This window comes from Sinohyriopsis cumingii, chromosome 10 (genome assembly GCF_028554795.1).
Source record: "Sinohyriopsis cumingii isolate HCF-2022 chromosome 10, ASM2855479v2, whole genome shotgun sequence".
In the NCBI taxonomy this organism is placed as follows: Eukaryota; Metazoa; Mollusca; class Bivalvia; order Unionida; family Unionidae; genus Sinohyriopsis; species Sinohyriopsis cumingii.
Genome location: NC_142970.1, coordinates 40052955 through 40070891, shown reverse-complemented (window position 1 = coordinate 40070891; position 17937 = coordinate 40052955). Strand labels below are relative to the sequence as shown.

The 17937-nt window shown below is 33.7% G+C and overlaps 2 long non-coding RNA genes across 5 annotated transcripts in view; both read right to left on the bottom strand.

Annotated features, from left to right (window-relative positions):
- LOC149789907 (uncharacterized) overlaps window positions 1-17937 on the bottom strand; it is a 2017354-nt gene that overhangs the window by 1309884 nt on the left and 689533 nt on the right. The gene's annotated exons all lie outside the window — the stretch shown is intronic.
- LOC149789913 (uncharacterized) lies at window positions 12980-15567 on the bottom strand. 2 transcript variants are annotated; one of them, XR_016423998.1, is made up of 4 exons: window positions 15414-15567; window positions 13942-14136; window positions 13284-13441; window positions 12980-13088 (listed from the first exon to the last, which is right to left on the bottom strand). It is a non-coding gene; the product is annotated as an uncharacterized LOC149789913 (long non-coding RNA). The 2 variants fall into 2 exon arrangements; XR_016423997.1 differs by lacking the exon at window positions 15414-15567 and adding an exon at window positions 14988-15301.

Here is a 17937-nt window from a genome sequence, read left to right as displayed (position 1 = left end):
TCGTAAACAAGGATGATTATTAGAAACTGTGGGGCGTGTAGTATGTGCTTTTTGAGATCAACGGTGCTAATATAATTCATATAATCTCGCGGAACATTTCAATTGGAACTTTGAGACTGTCCGTTACCAACTATTACCAACTATTAAATGGTTATGTCATATTAGCTGATACTACAACATCGTAGCCTTTCAAAGTCTTCAATAAGAAGAACCACCGATCCACGGCAATCAACGGATGTCACAGTTTTCTCACATAACGATATAGGCCGAATCGAACCCACGCAGACAGGTGAGACTGGGCAGTATTCGGTAGAGGCGAGTGCTTTATAGACCATCCAGCCAACTAGTACCACTGTTGATATAAATACCGTCTTGTTAAATGATCTTCCGTTCCTACTGTATCATATATTTGTTCGTCGTTCAATTTATATCTCAAATATAGCACATGTTTGTATTTAATTGAATGTATTTTACCTTCTTCTGTCAAACGTATTTCAGCATTTGTATTTCTTCATCTGTAAGTTTATTTTAATGCCATTATTTCTTCAACATAAAAACCTGCTATTTCATCAAAATAGTCAAACTATTTTGTATTGCCATAGTTGTCTCCTTATGCTAATGTTATATAGCGATTCAATTTCGAAATACCTTTGAATAATCAACTTGTACTTATACGTATTTCAATGGGGTTCCATTACGTTTGCATTCTATAACATCAGTGCATTGAATAATCTTTCCGTTGCTTATATAACGTGAAATAACTATTATTAAACATTTTGTTTTATTTTGAGGACTTAATACGAACTTTGCTACAGTCTTTCCAAGTTCATTTTAGTTTGATCCCTGTTAATATATTTTCATTGCTATGGTGCCTGCATAATTTTATTACCTTTGCGCGTCCTTCACATCATTTATATTGTGTGCCTCTGTGTTCCATTTCAACAATTGATATTTCAGTGTTACACCGTAAGATATGATAGTAAATAATTTATGTTGAATTTGTATTTGCGTATCATGCTAACATTGAAACTACATTCTAAAATCCGTGTACCATAATATTCGTTAAATTCATTACATCGTTCATTATGTCATATGTCCAGGATCGTTATCAAAATGAATTGGCAACGTATTACATTTATTTTGTTCAACAGTATTTATGAAAGTTATTTGACAAACAAGTGATCTGTATGTAAAATATCTGATTAAATACACATACATTTCCGTTATTGGTGATGATAAAGATTATACTGTGACCGAGGACTTAGTTGCAATTGCAATAAGCCCTTATTGTGGCACAAAAATATATTTTCATCGTACACAATATCAAAGTATGTATCTTTAATGACAATTGGATGAACTCTGTTTGAAATAATTTCTTCATCATTTAACACATCAATTATTATCCATATAGTTTATCAATAAGAGATTATCAGTTGATTCCAATAATTGTGAAGAAGTTGCATCTGAATCTGACATGCGTTTGCAATTCTTGTGTAGACGGTGTATAGGTGTGGTCGAATACAGTCGCCTGAAGAAATAACGTGCGAGAAAATATGCACATAAAGTTGCATATTTCTGACATCAAGAAACGTGAAAATTCATGTGCTCAAAATCTCTAAGTTTACAAATAGCATTTCATTGTCACAATGTTAATATATGCAGTGGATAATTAAACAAAAAGCATGACGCAGGTATAAATTTGATTTAGAAATCAATACATTTTATGTTTCGTTTTGTTAGGAGTTTATTATTTCATTAATTAACACTGCATGGTCTTTATGGAATGGCTTAAACAAAACTGAGGTTGAATATTTAGAAAATAAGGTTAGATGTAAATTATTACAGGGTCATCGATAAATCACCCCTGATGAATTTCAGGTTAGAAAGGTCAAAATATTATATAAGAATCTGTTTATCTAAAGAGTTAGAATAATCTGTAGCATTTTAGAGCCCTGGTTATTATGTAAGTTGGATTGTTGTTATTGTCGCGCGAAAATATTTATACAGTAAATCAATGAATACATAGCTTGTAAACATGACATACATAACCAAGTGACATGTTTAAATATTGGTATCATATTTTGTTCATATCAATAATTTCCTGATAAATTTCAAAATTCTTTTTTACAAAATAATTATTTCCTTTCATACATTATTTAAATGTAATTACTAATTACCTCTGCCAGATAACTGTAAAGCTCGCATTTAAAACTTCATACACACCTTAACATGTATACATACGGCTTCTGCTATACACATACACGGAATGTGTTGTTTTAACCGATTTACCTGTTTGTTTTCCTTTATTTCTTCCAATTTCACGATAATAAATGATTTACCTGTAAGACTTATGATGATTTGATCCCTCGCTTCAAGCAGTTTTTATAAAATTAGGAAATAATGTAATAGCTTTTATAAGTAACACAACACTCTTGTGTCTTAACGTTTTTAGAAAGAATGTACTTCAAGAATGTGTAGTTTGATATTCAGGGTAGTCTGTGATACATTTTATATTGCTGTAATTCATATTTTAAAAATATAAAAGCCGGTGAAAATATTAAACAGCTTGGAAGTAAACTGCTGTGTCAGACCCGTTGAGGAAACCCAAATAATGATATGATCAGTCATGGTGGAAACTGGTGTGATTATTGTGGCCCAGAAAACTGTTTGCTTTAGAACTTGCAAAAACGCAGCATTGTGTAATCGCATATTTTAGCACAAAGGACTTCGTGAAACGAAAGCACAGTAGCTTGATAAAATATTGTCGTATGTATTAGCTGTTTACGATAATGTGTTTTAGCAATATACCTATGTAATGAATATTACACAAATATTAGGGAAATGTTTGTCCTGATTAGATGAGAAGTACAACAACACTTTATAATACAACAAGAGATAACCTGGCTCAGCCACATAGAGATTTCAAGCAATTCAATTAGAATAATACTAAGAGATGTTGATGCTCATCATGGAAAATTCAAACCACAATATGCCCCACAGTCTAAACTTATCTGAAACATGTTCTCTTTAACACAAGATATATTTTCACCTAGAGTAAGCCATCACATGACAACGAAGGAAGTGAAAGAAAGATGCAGTACCAACTTGTTTGTCGAATTCATATTATTTTGCACAAAATTGTAGCAATTTGCATTGCGCTATCCATGATAATGTTAACTGACTTCTTTGAGAACATGTCTTGGTGACGTATTAAAATAATGGTGTCAAGTGTAAATTGAATATACATGCAGCAAATAGTCTCCATTTTAATTATCTGGATAGCGTTTGAGACCGTTGTGAAGAAGAATGAAGAATGAACAAAATGCAATATATTTCAGGTCTCAACTATTGCACACAAATAGCAGTTTTGTATGTTATTTAGTCTAATAGAGAATAAATAATAGTATCCTAGCGTTGAAGACTTGGAAATTCCACCCATACATTCAGAACTTTTAAAGGACTAGCTACTAGGGGCGAATTCTTACGCTTGGTGGTTGTTAAAGTGCCCGTCATTTTGTGTGGTTCATTATCTTGGAAACTAGAAACAGCATAGTATGACATGACTTTGACATCCCCATTGAAATTTATTCAAAAAGTAGTGATTTTGAATGCATTTTATTTTTCATTGGTAAGTATAATATAGGCCAAATGACATTAACTGAACCGATTAATGATGTCACTTAAATTAACTTTAACAAATCAATAGTCTAGATAAAATTCTCTCCAAAACATAAAAAAATGATCCTTTTTCTCAATCTCTAAGTCTCGGAAGATGTTTTTAGTTATTTTTCCCTTAACTTCAATTAACAGAATTATTGAAAATATCAAACATATTTGCAATTCATAATAGAAATTAAAGAATGATTTATGCAACTACGAAACATTTCTGTTCCGCCTGCAACTTCAAATATTATTCAAGAACATGTCCGCAGGAATCTTGTCATATATCTCAACAAGTATCATCTTCTCCGAATCACAAATTCACGATTCCGACAAAAACGTTCATGTCAATCTGCATTGGCGAAACATACTGGCCAGTGGCTACTAGCAATCTAATCAAGCGAGCCTACTAGCTCATTCATCGTTGATTTAAAAACAATATTCAATTTGCTTGACGATTAGGTACTCTTTCAAATGCTATCTGCCTACAAGTCATGTTCAAACTCAAGTACTTGATTGACATAGTTTGTCACTAAAGGACCACATGTTTTGTACTGGTATATATATATATATATATATATATATATATATATATATATATATATATATATATATATATATATATATACATATATATATATATACATATATATATATATATATATATATATATATATATATATATATATATATATATATATATATATATATATATATATATATATATATATATATACACGTTTTAGGTGCGTTGTGGGCAGTCATCCCGTAAATGGGTTTACGGGAAGGACATGATATAGTTTACATTTCAAATCAAAATATATATACATAGGTTGTATTTCTTACATAGTAATTATGTATATGTTGAAAATAAGTATATATACTTATGTTATAGTCCTATTCATGTTTTCGGTTCGTGGGCAGATATATAAATTTCATGGGCAGTTTTGACCTTTAGGTTGAAGATGACAACGTAACTGCCCAAAAATACGTTCACGAAGAACAAACATATAGCATTCTGCCCGCGAATACGGCCACGGGAACAATATATAGCGTACTGCCCACGAATACGTTCACAAGTAACAAATATATAGCATGACTTTCCGGTGTGCGCGCGCAAAATGGTTGTCAAGACACGACGATAAACATTAATCTATTAAAGCATCCTTTGCAATGGCCAGCGTACATATAGCGGCCGTGAGGTTCGTTTTTCACAGCTTGTTTGAAATAAATGGATGATTATATATCCAGTGTAACAACTTGTCTTGACAGCTTATGGATGCTAATGTTTGACATTTATTGTGAAGATGATTGTTCACTGCCTGTTGATGAATTCGTAGCTTCTGTTAATCGATGCTATAGCTCAATTTAACTGTCATACACTGATATGGTTAAGTCTGCTTGCACAGTTAACTATGCAGAGTTATGGAAATATAAAAAATTGGTTTTAATAACTTTCAGAGTTTGTTTTACTATTACTTAATATTTGTTTCAAGTGCTATAAAGGCTGTGATAGATTGGGTGGCTGAGATTACAAATCAGGCCCTTCTCACTTGGGGGGTGGGGGTGGGGGTACTGCCCATTATGAATATTACTGGTCCTAGATGTCCAACCTGATATTTATGACATATAGGTTCAACATCTTACTGCCAGCAGGAATGGTGTTCTGTAGTATTTTTCCCAGTCAACAGTTTATGGATATATTTTGTCATGTACTATGCTTGTTTAATTCTCTCATCTCAGTTCTGACGTTACCATTGAATGCTATAATGTTCCGAGACATGCGGTATTCTTGGTTATTAAAATTATATATATACACAGATAACTGAAGGTGAGTTCTCATTATTCCCTAACAATTGTAATTAGCGGGGCTGTAGCAATTGATAGTCTGAGAATTCAAGTTAACTGGTTCAAAACTTGGGAAAACAACAAACTGTTTTCTTCCTTTGACAGGCATCATACAGTTTTGCATCTTTTTCTCTCTGTGGTACACAAGTTACACACTTTGCCTTAGAATGATCCTGATTTTTGATACATGTACTTGTTACTGAATGGGGTGGGGTGGGGAAGTAACAAAATTATTAAAGGTGGATTGCATGCAAACCATGCTGGAAATAGATATGTGCCAGCAACTGCAACATGTAAGCTTCAATCGATTTGGAAACTATAAGCTTTATCCTGTAAATATTAACAGTTCACACCCTGTATAAAAGATGATTTTGTGTTTGATTAACTGGAACTGTTAATTTATTATGTTAAGGAATTTATTCTTTTTAACCCTAGTAAATGTAATATAATTAGGTCAAAAGTTCCAGTTTGTTTATTGTCTCCAGAGTTGATTATTGTAACTGGAAGAACCTGTTTCTAAGCGCTAAATGAAATGAAAGAGATATTGTTTAATCAAGTGATATAAAATAAAAGTTTAAAATGAACTGAAAGAAATATTGTTTATTCAAGTGATACAAAATAAATGTAAAAGTGTATATTCATTAAGAAGTGTATTATCAATTGCAAATAAATGAAGATTTATCTTATTTTGTTCCTAACTTGTGTACAAAATTATACCTGGATTGGGCAATAATTACTTGGACTCCATTTGGAAAAGAAAAATCTATATGTTCTGAATACCTAATGTTCATATCATGATGCTTTTAATGGATGATTATGCTTTTCAGCTGACGTTACCATATTGCCAAGTGAACTAATAGTATGGCCTTCGGTGTGGCCCACTAATCATATTTGTAAATGAATTATGGATACAATAGAGAAATAGCCCTTAAAATATCTTACGAGTTGAACAATGTGTACACAAATAAACATGAAGCAAATCTTTGAACTTTTATGCCACACATACAAGCGAATTGGTGGTTTTCATATGTAAGTTGTGTACTCTTATGGCTTTTGTCTGTATTACTTTTAGCCATTTCTATTCACACACCAGAACACAACCTTTTTTGTCTGATTCAGGTGCTAATGCAAAACTTATTTCAGCTGTAACTGAAGTATACCGAATTTTTCCTGATGCTGAGGCCTATTGTGTAGACAGTATAGCTGTAAGTCATCAAATCAAATGGAAGACAACAGTGTGCAGTTGAAGAAAATGATATATACCCAGTACCATTTAGAGTTATCTTAAAGTAAAGTCACAATGCACACTGATACAAGTAGTTTTAGAAAATGCATTTGTTCCACATACATTTTAACTTAACCCAAAAGTTCAGTCTCTTGCCTAAAATTCAATCAGATGTATGCATTTATTCCAAAAACACAAAGATATAATGAACCAAATCATTTTCATTATTGAGTTAGGTAGTAGGCTATGTTAATGAGTGCAATCACTTTATCGATTTTTTTCCATTACATTTTTATTTATTATAAAATGACATTTCTTAGTGGAGTGCTAGCAACTGTAACTTGAGGAATATTTTGTACATGCTGGCCTAAGTGTCATGAATATACTGTGCTACATTTTGCTTTATTAGGTATAATACTATCATGAGACTTGCTTGATTAAATCCTGAATTTGTCAGTTACACTTACAAGTCCACTGGTAGAATTTAAAATCTGTGACAGTTTGGGAACTTTTTTTGCAGTAACTGCTAATCACTTTGCCTTCATAGTCAATGAATTCAAGCCATTGATAATTGTCAAACCATTGTGACTGAAAATGTGATTGTCTCTTAGTTGTGTCCTATTTGATAATTTTGCTCCCACAGAGTCTGGATTATGCCTCTGAAGAAATAGTTCATCTAGACTCTGTTGCAGTCTTACATTTTATATGTTCAATTTAATGAATTTTCTTTCTTTGACTCATTCTTATGTCATAACTTGCGAAAATAGTTTAGTTAACAATATTTATTCTAACAGAAAAGATAACCTCACTTGACAAATCATCCTACTAAAGTGATCATGGCATACACTTTTATCTTTGAAATTCAAATATTGCCCACTCGTTAATTAATATAACTAATATTGCACATTGAAGGTGATCATATGTATCATCAGTTTTACAAAATAAAGACATAATACTATCATTTAATCACTGCATACAGGAAACAGACACTTGTGTCTGCAAAGTGCCTTTCATTGGATTACTTTGGTTTATTAAAACCAAACAGCGATCCACTCAGGATTTTCTAGGGTAGATACAGAGAATATAGTATGGTCATTCAGAACGCTATCAATACATCAGACCAGATTGTTTTTATTATTATTTAGGCAAAATAACTTAGTAAGTCAGCTGGCAAACATGAGGATGGTGATAGGTTATGTGGAATTTGCATTGAATCATCTGATCCCAGAAGATTTGATACAATGTCACTGGCTGTGGTAATCATCAAGTGCAGTTGCACGGCACCATAAGACTTATCAAGATACCTTAAGCTAGAAAGATGAAGAAAAAGAAAAACGATGACCCAAAGACAAATCCTGCAAACTGTGTGCAAAAACGATTCCACAGATTATAGATGAAAACTTTACTATATTTAGCTTCAAGATATTAATAAATTCAGATTACTTCCTCCAGTCTGCTACAGTAATTCATGCCCATTGCACTCATAAATAGATCACAGTCCTTGCAGTATTTTGTGTGGGCCACAATATTTTAATTGATGCAGCTGATGCTCCATTCTTCAGTTCAGTGTTGATTCAAACATAGCAATGTCCCTTTGGGATGTGTGCATAAATAAAGAATGCCTGTCCCTTCATTACCACACTTGTTGAATTTATCGTGTCTCTCTGAAAACTGTACCATGTGAGAAAGAATTTTATAAACAAACTGGACATAAGTATTGCTAGACATATACTCAGACCTGAGACTTCATAAAAGACTGTTTACTTGTGAGGCATTATAAGTGCTAGGGCTTGAGGTAATAACTTGCTATATGTTTGGTAAGGCAAAATAAGGGGCCTTATGACTTAAATTAAATTGAAACTGTGAAAAAACAAAAGGTTCAAATGCAATAAACTTTTGTTTTTCCTCATTTGTTATATCACAGTGCTATGAAAGGTCATTTCTTTTATCTTTTTAATCTCTTGCCAATTTTAAGTCATCGTCACTAACCAAGTCTCTAAATCAATTCTTGGCATATTTAGCTAAAATGGTGTCTACTGTTCCATTACATCATTGACTGTTTAGCTTGCTTGTATGGAGCTTTACACGATTTTTCAGGACATCATAGGCTTTACATGGCAGCCAGCATATTTATTGAAGGAAATCAACACACATAACGCTACTGGCAAGCTTTCTCGTATACACACATTGGTTGGACTAGAGAGAGTTGATTAGTTTGAGTGATGTTTATGCCTAGACCATTCTATAACCCAGGGCCCCATGACCGAATAAAGCTTAAAGAAATTAACCCTAATTCAATTTCCTTGTTGCATTTAAATCATAACACCCACCATGCAAAGTGACACATGTCTCAAGATTTTCCAATCTGTATATGTTTTTCAACTTTTAATTCTGAGTTGATGCATGTGGATGTGGAAATTCAGTTACTGAATACTTAGCTACTTATATAAGGGGCTCTCACATTGGTAAAAGCATGCAATTGGGATTTTATTTGCCAGAGGGCAATTAATTGTTCAAAATACTGTTTTAGCTAACTACATATGCGAAGGGTTGCTGTATAAAAAAAGAGGATCAAGAAATCCTAGCTGGTAAAGATAATTGTATCCAAACTTGGTAGAAAGCGAGAAGGCCTTTTACTTTTGTACAGTAGTTTCATTAAGGAACCAACTATAATACCATTAGAAGTTTAGGAGCAGCAAAAGCCACATTTAGGACCAACTAGACATCAAAACCATATGCATAGTTCCATTTACGGCCAACTAGACATCAAATAGGTCATCTAGTGAAAGCACAATGTCAAAATGACCAGTCATCTAGGAGAAGTAGCAAGGAAGGTTTTCCAGATGCCCATTAAAACAGCCATATTGGAGGTTAGATTAGCACTATTTTCATTTACGTCCAACTAGACATAGGAAGTCTTTCACTGATATGACGATTCATTCAGGAGAAGTAGTGATAACAAGATTTTCAGGATGGCCACATTGGTGGCCTTATAGGATGTCTGTACAGCACCATAATTCTCATTCAGGACCTGCTAGACATCAACATAAGTATTTTGTACACATGTTGATACGCTGACACAATTATCCATTCACAAGTAGCGATAAAAAGTTTCTTAATATGGCTACTGTGGCAACCACATTGTATGTGTGAGTGGCACCATGTTGTTTTTTCTTCCAGATATTTTCACACAAATATCATATTTAAAGATAACATGAATTCATACAAGATCTTGTCGGTTTATTTCATAACAGATTTTTCCCCCATATTAACATAATCTTTTGAGAACATTTATACATTACAGTTCTAGAAATTTTTCATGCTGTCAGAAACTATTAAAATCACAGCAGAAAGTGTTATATCTTTATTCAGCACTGAAAAATATTTATGAACTCTTAAAGTTTTTTCCCCTTTATTAACTTAATTTAATGAAGATTTTCAGACTATAACCTTTCCATTGGATTTATTTTTTCAAACATGGCGTAAAAAGTATGTTATAGTAACCAATTTTTACATTGCCTTCACCATCGCATAAATCTCTATTATCAATTTCCTAGTAAAGAAAAGCCAAGAAAATAAATGGACAGTTAATATTCACTTCAGGATCACAGACCTGAGGCAAATATGTCATTGTTAAATCAAACATTTTTATTGTGTTTCCTTTGACCTATATATATATATATATATATATATATATATATATATATATATATATATATATACTTGCTGTTACTCTAAACGAAGGCTGGTGATCCAGTTGATAACCTTTTGGGGGTTTTAAGGATGTCTTTAAAATTAAGGCCTTAAAAATGTTGAGATCTTATATTAAAAATGACAATTTGAGCCTTGCAGATTCATGTCCACAGGTGCCCAAATAAAAAAAGGGGGGGGGTGCAAGAGGCAAGCTTGTTGGTGTGTTATAAAATAACTGACTTATCATTGGTGTGCTGACAGGTGATGTGTAATTAAATCACTGTTGTAATATTAATAATGAGTGAGTCTGCACAAAGGAATTTCATACAGCTAAACTAGCTCAACAACTAGAGGCAATTAAGAAATATATCCACGTTCGTGATTGTCAAATGGCAGATACAACAGCATCAGGAAGCTCAAGTGGCATTTACAGAAGGTAAAGAGCCGTTATACTTGTTATCTTTTTAGGGATGTGTTTGGATTTTGCCCTCAAGCTGGAGCAGTCAATGGATATATAATAAATCGCCATGGTCGGAATTTATCCCCAAGCTGGGGTAATCGATGGGTAAAGTCTTATCCACAGTCGGGGTTTTATTCAAGCTTCAGGTGCAAGTTTTTGTACATGTCCATGCTCTTGCATAAAACACAGTTACACGTTTTTTTATATAGATATTTTTCAGTTGTAGACAGGAATAATAATGAATCAAGTGGCACTACATTTCAAAAGCAAAATTGGATTGAAATGCAAGAACTGTAGTATGGAATTAGTGTTGGTTCTGGATCGTAGAATGGAATTGTGTCTGTGATTGGATTTTTAACGTAGCTTGAATAATTTTTCAGTCATATTGCTAGGATGTCTGCAGTGTGGCAGTTTATAGTGATGTATAGCACTGGGGCATCATGCTGCAAACATGTAGTATGATGTTGCACCCAGTCACATTATCCTGACACCAGGCCGATCAGTCCTAACACTAGCCTCTTAATGCTGTGCGTCTAGCGAGGCAGCTGTTAATACCATTTTTGTAAGTCTTTGGTATGACTTGGCCGGGGTTTGAACCCATGACCTCCCGCTTCTGAGGCGGACGCTCTAACCACTAGGACACCGGAGCGGTCAGAATGGAATTGTAACAATTACAATGGAAGCAATTTGTATTATGCTTGTTGGGGCATTCCTCACTGATGGCTGTCAGTGACATCATCATGGGAATGTGTAACAGCCACATTTTGTAAGAACAAGGTGTAGTTGGTGAACAATACAGACACTTTTCTGACATTTCCACATGCATCATATCATATGATCTTCCCTCATTTTCCTCCATTTCCATGTATTTGGCCATGAAATCAATGAAGACCTAGAGAGATTTAATAAAATTTGTAATTGAACTTGCTTTCATAATAGTCTGTGGGAGGGGTCCTCCTCCAGGCTGTCAGTGTCATCGTCATGGAGAGGTGTAACAGAGCTAACAGTTACATGTTGAAATAACATTGCCATAAGATTGTGGCAACGTCATATAACGTTGTGGCAATGTGATTTGGTGAACTTGCTGGAATGCTGTATAATGTTATTAAAACAAACTTCCTACAACATACTCACAACATATAAAACCTATATGCAAATCTGATGAAAGCTGCTTGTGTTTCTGAAACAAATATTCCATACTGGTGGCAAGAATGTCCAAATCTACATTACAAAAATGAAAACATTACCATCCATCTAGGAGTTGCAAATGTATGAAATCCTCGTGTTGAGTAGTTTTACTAACAGGCTTTACAGCAGGGCCTTCCATTAAATTTAAATGTGGCAGGTTAAGTTGACAAAGTAGGGTGGGGGGTTGGGGGGACCTACCCTAATGGGGATAATTCATTTTTTTTTTAAGCAGCATGGTGTAAAGTAAAAGTAGATGGGCTGATAAGGAATCCACTGAATTTACAGACTAAAGGTTCAGACATTTGTTTTTAAGAGAAAAATGAAAGAAGGAAACAATACAACATATATTTTAATATGACTTTAATGTTTATTTTCTAGATTTAATTAAGATTATGAATCAGATTCAGTCTCCAACTCCACTGTAAAGTTTATCAATTACTTCTTCTGCTCAGGCACCGGCAAATTAAAACAAAATTGTAATGCTTAAATAAAGTCATATCATCTCAGCACTAGTTACATATGCAGAAGTCATGTTAATCAGCATTATAAAAATGTATGAAATTTTCTTCACTGCACTTGTGCTTCCCTTACTATCATTAAGCCATGATACAAGATAACTTTGCACTAACTTGTCATTTCTGGCAAGTGGATGGTGCAATCAATTTGCACAAAGATGAATTTATTTCATCCAAATATTTCATGTGATTAAAAATTCCAAATGGAGGCACTTGTCCGATCAGACAAGATATATGTATATTGTAGTTAGCTGGACTCTAGCTCTGATAGTCCTGGGCAATAGGATAAGCTGATTTTGTTATCAGTTTAGAAATGCATCCGCTTTGCAGATACTATTCTTTAAAAGCGAAACTGAATCCAATATTGATGAAATAAGAGTCATTTGGATTACCTTGTTTTTTATCATTCTGCGTTGGCTGGGTGCATATTTGAGGGTCTCTGATATGGCCTCTTCCATTCCATTTGCCTTTGCTTTGCCATTATTTTTCAAGCAGGCTTCTGCAAGAGTAATATAATGTTTTAAAATAAGTTTCACAACAAAGGATGCTTTGCATTTTTCTAAATGCCAGCAATAATCAATGGAATATTTTAAAACATGTACTTTGAAATGTGGTCTCAAGTTACTTTATAAATTCATTTAAAAATCTCTGGCAAGTCACATGAAAAACACAATTTAAATCAAGCCATACTTACTTATCAAAACCTGACATATCACAAGCTCTTGAAATGCTTTTTTCCCCTTACGTCCCTTTGGACTATACTCTGGCCAGTCTTTTTGTTTTAAGCTTTTTCATCATCCTGCAGACACTATCCCCAATTGTAAACCTGCCAAGGGAGTTCAAGTAGCATATCTGAAAATAATAATAATAATAATATTACTATTTTTTGATTTTGATATTATTATTGGTAATAGTATTTCATGATCGTTGTGACAAAATATGCTTGTATATAGTTATTTTTTGCCATGGTTTTGCAAGCAAATTTAATTTCTCTAACTTGAAAAAAATTGATAACATTAACTATGCAACACAATTTACTAATAGCAATTATAAACCAAATTAACCACCGTGAATCTATTAACTTCATAAATGACATTCACTCAAGGATTGAATTAAAGTAGCCACATAATACATAATAGTGTATATGTAGTAAAATACCTGTTACATGTTCATCTCTAAACATATTTTGGCCTACATCCGTAAGACAAAACAGCTGACAACTACATGTTCACCCCACCCCCAAAAATAATTATACAGGCACTGCAGAACTTGCATAATACATATTGAGGTTCACAACAGCAAATAAAGGTTATAACAGTTTTTTTTAAATAGAGAATAAGGCCCCAATTTACCATCTTCTTGGAGAGTTTGGGATTCTCCTCCAACCTCTGGCAAAGGCCCTCTAGTTCCTCCACTGAATCACATGGCATTGCAAGAATTTCTTCTCTATATTCTGTCTGGGCCTTGTGTATGAACTTGGAGGGCCAGCTGCTCCAACAAATTCTCAATATTTGTGTCCAGTTTCATAAGTACATTGAACTGGAAATCTGTAAGAGATTTGTGATGAAATTAGTTTTGAAAGATCAAGATCATTATTATAAACTCCTTATAAAGATCTGTACAGTGAACATGGGTTTAACAATGAAAAATATTTATGGAATGAAATACATGGTTTTTGTACAGTTTATATGAAAACTTTTCCCTATAATCCTTTTTTTGTTTATTCCCTGGATATGTTGTTTCACTGCTGGTGTCTGTAAAGTCTGCATTCAATGTAGATGGTTTAGGCGTCTGACTTACACAAGACAATGGTATACATCAGAAAGAAAAATAAAAAAACCAATCTAATGATGAACAGTCGACACATCAATGAAAAACAATTAATTGTTTATTTGCACAAATAAGTCTTGAACAGTATGTTTTATGACCTATAATTTAATTAATTAACATCTCACAATGTTCTGAAATAACAATATCTAAGCTACAAGAGCTTGTGCTTTCATATCATAATCTTCCATTTTGCAAACAAATTTTGATCTTGAATCAATGTATATGACCTTAGCATTGAACACTAACATTCAAAATGTCTACAAGATGACAAGACTATTATCAACTGAAGTGACAACAAACCAATGAGTTTTACGTGCATTGAACATAAGCATTTTTAAATGCTACAAAATGTGTTTTTAGTGTACGGCCACAAATTACCCAACATTTTGTCAAACATAAAACAGTTCTACTACCTTAGATGAGAATTAAATTCATAAATATAGTGTATAATTGACTTACTCGTATTTAGAGAGCTGTAAATGAAATAAGAGATTATATAAAAGTCAACACCTGTAGTATTTGTTTCATTATTTTATAATGTACATTTTTTTCCATCCTCAATACATACTACTTGCAGAGGAATTGGCAGAGAGAAATCTTTATATTCTCCACTCCAGAGTGGATGGGGATGGTGATAGTGTTGTCCTTCTGGATGCAGCTATGTATAAAAATAATCACTACTCCTTAATTGCAGTAAAAAAGAAACAAAGAAATCAGACTGGATTTTTTGGCATGTAAACAAAATGCATATTGGTTGCAATGACCACTGCATATAAGGCAGTGATACAATATATCACAAAATGCATTCTTTTTTAACAAAACATCTAATCTCATATATACAGCATCATGAGTAAGTAAGTACTCTTAAACACATCTTATTAAACAGACAGAAAAATGATGAAATCTATACATACTTTTGATAAGGAATTTCCAATTGTGGCATGGTATAAAAGCAATTGATAAAAAGAGACCAGATAAACTAAATAGAACATACCAGCAGTATAAGAGGAAATCTTGGAGTCTGCAAAATACTCTCCACTTCAGGAGGTTTTGGATGAGATGGCTGACCAGAAAGGTTTCCACTTGAGATTTTCATCTTTTTTTCAGTTCTTCATTTTCATCTGAAATATCAATGAGAACTTGTAAATACTGTATGAGTCCTTGAATACACTGACTCCGTGTGACATAGAGGGTTTGCAGAACAATCGCTAGCAATATTCACCACTTTTAAATCCAGCTGGTGAATTTTCACCATGAAATGCATCCGAATGCAGTGAATAATCCTGGATTAAAGACAAAATAGTGTACAGAAATGTGCAATAAATTAGTCAAGCTCCAGACAAAACAAAGATATGATTTATCTCTGATTCATAATGACTTTTCTTGTGCTACACATTTTACCAATGCAAATTACATTGAATTTTGTAAATTAAATGGTACAATTAAGATATGTATGTCAAAAGGTTACTAATCTTCAGCTTTCCAATTAATGCTAAACACAAGTATCAAGTCATGTATTTAGTCTCTCACTACCAATAAATGCATTTTTAAGTAATCATCCTGGAGTGCACCAAAGTCATGTGAACTTGATCCAATTCCAACATTACTGCTGCTTGAGTGCTTAGATCCAGTATTGCCTTCACTAACTGATGTTATTAATACTTCTCTCTCATCAGCATAATTTCCATCATTTTTCAAAACTCCCATTGTAAAACCTTTGCTGAAGAAACTAACACTACACCATAATGATTTAAAGAACTACTGCCCGGTTTCTAATCTCTAATTCATATAAAAAATCTTAGAAAAGGTTGTTCAATCCCAGCTTGTATCTTGTCTGAATTCAAACAGTCTTTTTAGCAATGTACAATCTGCATATCGCCCTTGCCACAGGATACAAATTGTGTCTGCAAATAGATTAGACTCCAGCCCAGTTGATCAATGTTGTGGTGTTCCACAGGGGTCTGTTCTGGGACCTGTTCTCTACAGTCTATACACTCAGCTGCTCTCAAGTGTCATAGATCATCATCCAGTGTCTCACCAATTGTACAGTGATGACACCCAAATATACAAATCTAGCCACCCAACTGAAGTTGATGATACCATCCAAGGTGTAACGATGTGCATTTCTGATGTGAAATCATGGATGACTTGTAACAAGCTGCAGATGAATGGTGATAAAACTGAGGCCATTCTGATTACAACACAACGACATTCTCATTCACATCCTATACCTCGCACAACAAATATCAGCAACACCAACATTAAATTCACACAATCAGTACAAAACCTAGGTGTTACTCTGGACAGTACTCTCACATTGCACCAACATGTCATGAACATGTGCAAGGCTGCATATCTTGAGCTGAGACACATCAGCTCCATTCTCAGATATCTTTCAGTTGATGCCACTAAAACACTTGTGTGTTCATTACTACTTTCAAGACTGGACTATGGTAACTCAGTTCTGTCTGGTTCATCTTAATATCTACTGCAGAGACTTCAAAAAGTTCAAAACATAGCTGCTTGGATCATACTTAGAGTACCACAATCAGAGCACACCTCCCCGCTGCTCTGTACCCAACACTGGCTATCCATTCGATCCAGAATCAAGCACAACATTTGTTCTCTGTGTTACGTTTCACTGACAGACTCTAGTCCAACATACCTATCCGACCTCACCTATGTGTACACACCAGCAAGATACCTACACTCCTCTTCCGACAATCATATACTCATTATTCTCACTACGAAAACAAAGTCACATGGACAGTATTCGTTTGCATACCAGGGCCCAGCAACATGGAATGAATTGCCCACTGAACTTAGACACAAAGACGCAGTGATCCCATTCAAGAGTGCTCTCAAAACTACTTATTCCGACTGCAAAAACAAACTTAATGACTTAATAATGTTAACTACCTTAAATATTCTCAGCATGTTTTTTATGTTTTCTAATTTCATGGTGTTTGTTTTTGTAATCATATCATTGTGTATGTTTTTATGTTGTCTAATGTTGCAAAGCGCTTAGAGCTTCTAAAGAGTAGGCGCTAAACAAAGTCCTCATACTATTATTATTATATTTAGCTTGGATTAATATTTTTAAAATCAGTGGCCATAACTAAAACAATGGGATTTTGTTTTATGATCATAAAAGTATGCTGGACACCATCCATGATGTACAATGCTGTCTCACATTTCTATGCACCTAAGGTTTCCATCTCAAATATTAAAGCAAAATGCATACCGAATTTGACAGATTGACGAAAATAAAATAAAGCAATGCTTACTATTTGAAAAGAGACAATTGTCACTAGAATATTCTATTCAAAATGATATTAATTTTGGACACAGGGGATACCACCCCCATGTTTTCCTGACTCGTGATATGTCGGCCTATTCTGTGCACAGCTTTAAAAGATGTAATGTTTATCCATCGAGCTATAGAAGTGAAATACATTTACTGTAGACTGTTTCTGTCAGCAGTTAAGTTGGGTAATTAGGTCAGGTTTATAGCTAGT